The 4,782-nt window shown below is 43.1% G+C and overlaps 3 non-coding genes across 3 annotated transcripts; all 3 read right to left on the bottom strand.

Annotated features, from left to right (window-relative positions):
* Positions 1-7: 7 nt before the first annotated feature.
* On the bottom strand, positions 8-193 carry LOC112140310. The gene has a single exon (XR_002918150.1). It is a non-coding gene; the product is annotated as a U2 spliceosomal RNA (small nuclear RNA).
* An 894-nt stretch (positions 194-1,087) lies between these two features.
* trnas-aga lies at positions 1,088-1,169 on the bottom strand. Its single transcript has one exon. It is a non-coding gene; the product is annotated as a tRNA-Ser (tRNA).
* A 567-nt stretch (positions 1,170-1,736) lies between these two features.
* trnas-aga lies at positions 1,737-1,818 on the bottom strand. The gene has a single exon. It is a non-coding gene; the product is annotated as a tRNA-Ser (tRNA).
* Positions 1,819-4,782: the final 2,964 nt, after the last annotated feature.

Below are 4,782 nucleotides of genomic sequence, written 5' to 3'. Positions count from 1 at the left end.
ACAATCAAGGACTTCCAGAAAAAGAACTGTTTGTGATATTTCTCCTGCTGGGTGTACGAATACGCTGTCAAAAATGACAGAATCCACCACCCAATGGAGCGATCACGACTCTGCTCTTAGGACCAAGATGTGTAGCTCTGACTGATAAGAACAGATACTACACTTGATCTTAGCCAAAAGGCCGAGAAGCGATAACCAACCAGGAGACTCATCCATGAGCCCAACTCTTGCATTAGGATACTAGACTCATGGGTGTGTGTTAATAGGTGGGATTGGAGACCCACCTCAAATCCCAGCTCCCTACAAACACTTCACATGTCCTGATGTAAATAAAGACAGCAGCAAAAGGCCAGGAAAGTGTCTAGCTTACACAGGGATGTCGGTTAAAGAATGTAGGTCATACAAAAATCCAATTTGGGATTTCTTTCCGAGTACATGCACAATTTCACCCGAGACACACAAGTAGTTGAAGAGAAGTTGACTTACAGGCTTTACGCTGACTGCATTCAACTGAATTGTGTTTCGCTTGCTAACTTGTTTCATGTGAATGACTCAGGACCTTTTGAAGGAAATGAATCCAAGCACCAGGTTTAGCGATGGCCAAAGAGTAATACAATTCTTGTCTTCACAAAAATTAAAATGTCTTTGTTTTCCTTGTCCGAGCTTGGATCTGTATTAAAAGGGTACGGTTGGATAGCTCCAATATTGCTCTCATTTTTTCTTGTCTTGCTAATGCTAGCTTGCGGTTTGGAGTGGCTTTAAGCTAATGAGAGACAGTGGACAAAAAGAGCTGATGGGAAATGAATGGAGGCTTACTTCCCACCAGCAGTCCCACCCGCCCACAACTAAGAAACAAATCTTGTGTGAGGTCCTTTGCTCTGTAGAAACTATGTCCTAAATAACAAAATTTTTTGTATTTTCTCGACAAACAACACGTTCATTTTTAAGGAAGTGAATTAGCGTGTTTAGAAAAGAACAAATGAAGAATGTTATGGAAGTTTATGTAGTAACATGAGTCAGAACTGAAAAAAACATCAACGCTAGTATAAGTCAACTGTTCAAAGTTTGCCCAGCAATGAAAAGCAGCCATTGTTGGCATTATTTGAACCTACGCGGGGAGACCCCAATGGATTTCTACTCCATCGCCTTAACCACTCGGCCACAACAACACGTGCCAAGTTTCTCCCAGATAAGATCTTTAATGGCGGTTAAACTCACTCGCAGTCAAAAAACTGGTTTAGCGATGGCTAAAGAGTAATACAATTCTTGTCTTCACAAAAATTAAAATGTCTTTGTTTTCCTTGTCCAAGCTTGGATCTGTATTAAAAGGGTACGGTTGGATAGCTCCAATATTGCTCTCATTTTTTCTTGTCCTGCTAATGCTAGCTTGCGGTTTGGAGTGGCTTTAAGCTAATGAGAGACAGTGGACAAAAAGAGCTGATGGGAAATGAATGGAGGCTTACTTCCCGCCAGCAGTCCCACCCGCCCACAACTAAGAAACAAATCTTGTGTGAGGTCCTTCGCTCTATAGAAACTATGTCCTAAATAACAACATTTTTTGTATTTTCTCGACAAACAACATAGTCATTTTTAAGAAAGTGAATTAGCGTGTTTAGAAAAGAACAAATGAAGATATATTGGAAGTTTAACATGTAGTAACATGAGTCAGAACTGAAAAAAACATCAACGCTAGTATAAGTCAACTGTTCAAAGTTTGCCCAGCAATGAAAAGCAGACGTTGTTGGCAGGATTTGAACCTACGTGGGGATACCCCAATGGATTTCTACTCCAACGCCTTAACCACTCGGCCACAACAACATGTGCCAAGTTGCTCCCAGATAAGATCTTTAATGGCGGTTAAACTCACAGGCAGTCAAAAAACTGGTTTAGCGATGGCTAAAGAGTAATACAATTCTTGTCTTCACAAAAATTAAAATGTCTTTGTTTTGGAGGTGGATTCAGGCAGGCAATGGAGTAGGCAGCACGAAAGACAGGCTCCGCCGAAAATAGATTTAAATTCATATTTTAAGGCATTTATTTTTTACAAAAACTGTAAAACTCCATCAGGGACTGTGTAATTATTCTGCTATCTTTCATATTTGTGAGCTAAATCTAGTTTAATGGCCAATAATTTGCGAAAGTTCAAGTTCACCGGATCGGCGCCGTCGGCAAGCCCCAGAGAGCCCGGCTCCAGCAGCCCACCATCCGCGGCCCAAGCTGAATCCTCGGCTATGAAAGCCGAAATCCTTTCCTCTCTTAAGGCGGACATAGCTGCAATGTTCCGACAGGAGCTGAAGACAGCGCTCTCGGATGACTTCGATGCCATTAAAACCGAGTTACAGGCGCTAAAGACGGAGCTAGCTAGCAACACGGCTACAATTCGCTCCGAGGTGGAGACAATGAAGACAATAATGACGGACATGGAGCAAGCTCTTTCTTCTCAGTCTGACGAAGTGACCTCTCTCCAAAACAGAGTGGGTAAATTGGAATCAGAAGTGAAAGGCCTGCGGGAGAAATGCCTCGACACCGAGGGGCGAATGAGACGCTCCAACATCCGCATCATTAACATCCCCGAGTCCGCGGGCTCCAGCTCACCTACAGCAGTTTCCAAACTCCTGCGGGATGTCCTGCAGATGGATAAAGACATCCTCATCGATCGTTCTCACCGAGGAGGACCTGCGAGGAACCAGACCGGCAGACCGCGGGTCATCGTGGCCCAGCTCCACTATCATCAGGAGTGCATGGAGGTCCTCCGGCGCGCCCGGGAGTCCGGCCCGTTACGCTGAGGGGGCGCCGACATCTCCATCTTTCCCGATTATCCTCCAAGTGTGGTGCAGGCGAGAGCTGCCTTCAGCGAGGTGCGGCGGCTCCTCCGGGGCCGGGAGGGAGTGAAATACGGGCTCTTGTACCCGGCGCGACTCCGGATCACGCACAACGGGACTGAAAAATGGTTCCAAAACGCGGAGGAGGCGAAGGCTTACGTGAAATCCACAATCACAGGGAGCGCGTCAACCAACTGATTTGAACTGAGAGCGAATCTGAACGAGGTCAGTTAAACTACAGACATCCTTTTTCTTTTATTATGATCGCACTGACCCGCGGACTCCCAAGGGTTGAACGTGAGGGGAGAAGAAAAAAAAAAAAAAGAGTTTCGTTTTAAAATTCTCCCCCTCCTTCCCTTTTTTTCTTTTTCTGCCGCAGTCCTATTGTTATGTTTATTTATTTTAAGTTGGAGTTCTACTTATCCTATATGTGACATTTGTGCCTGTTCTGAAGCGGAGCCTGATCTCCTGAGAGCTCGTGTTCTTCCCCAAGCACTTAAATGTGCAGTTTTCTTTCTACGGGTTTGGGTATTCACCGTGTTCTGATTGGTGATGGGGTGGGTTCCATTGTACCACACTTTGAGTTTTGTTTTGACCTTGTAGTATGTTATCTCAGTCTGCATTTGCTTATTTCTNGAACCTTCTTCGTAGAGACAGTTTGGAGAAGCCATTTCGTTATTGCATTTTGATCATTCACTTCAGCAAAATAATAATAATTTATGATATTTGCTGATGCAGTGACGATTTGGTGCAGCAGGAATTCACTTACCCTCATTTTCCACTGGTACAATTATTGCCAAACTCTCCCCTGTCTCAAAGACTAAGACAAAAAACAAGTTAGTTAACTTTCATCCAAAGAAGTAGATTGCAGATTTAAGATAATTAATTAATGCATATATTAATTGGATATACATCTCTTTAATATAATGCAGTTCAGTCCAACTTTAGGTTTTGATTGTACATTATTCAAAAGTAAAAATACTGCACAAGTAAAAGCTATTCAACTGTAGATGTTGCATTCATCAAAAGTTGTATTATGCTTTTGTCTGCTCATAAACAACTGAACAGCTGTGTGGTACCTGAGATCAGAGAAAAGCAGACGAGAATCATCCACCGCGGTGAGGTCATCCTCCCAGATTTTCACTTTCTGCAACAAAGCAGCAAACACCAAGAAGAAGTGCAGAAGGATCTCATCCTGAGACCTTATATATGCAAAGCCTGAGCACATCACCACATGCATGAACAGCCTAAGTACATAAATAAACATATCCTCAAATATTCTGATGGAACGCTACACAAGGAAGCACAAAATGAATAAATATTGGTTATGTCTTTGGATTGTGAAAGATTGTGAAAGTAAACAGTTAAAAACAAATGTTGGAATAAATGTGCTCTGTTGAAGACACTCGTCAGTCACATTATCGCAAACACTTTTGTTGTACAAGGTGGACACTTTTTGCTTGCAGAACTTCACTAGATTTCTGGGTACCTCAGACCTTATGTTTAATATTGACACAAAACATTTTCCAGCAGCCCATAGATTCCAGATTGAGCACATAAAGGGGATCTTTTATAGTGACTGCATTTGTGCTCTGAACAGTCCAAAGTATCTGTTGCACTGCTCTCACCACCCCTTAATGAGATCCAGGTGTGTGAGCAGGTGAGGACAATGCCCAATCAGGCAGGCTCTACAGCCACACTGTTTAAAAAGGTGGCAGTGTGCTGTGTGGAAATGAGCCCTGAGCACACTGCTTCCCTGATGACAGCCGGTAAGGTTATTTTGTTTGGTGAAGGGATATTTTTTGTATTATGTATCCTTTTGGTGTAGTTGTAGCAGATTGTGGTAGATGTTAGACTTTTCAGGCCTTTTCAATGTTGGAATGTGTTTTTTTTGTTTGAGGTTTTTCACCTGACTGACTGACTGCCTGACTGCCTGCTGCCACTGCTGTTTGCTGCTGCC

Source organism: Oryzias melastigma, linkage group LG3 (assembly GCF_002922805.2).
Source record: "Oryzias melastigma strain HK-1 linkage group LG3, ASM292280v2, whole genome shotgun sequence".
Classification (NCBI taxonomy): Eukaryota; Metazoa; Chordata; class Actinopteri; order Beloniformes; family Adrianichthyidae; genus Oryzias; species Oryzias melastigma.
The sequence above is the reverse complement of the archived record's forward strand: the minus strand, read 5'-3'. Positions and strand labels throughout refer to the sequence as shown.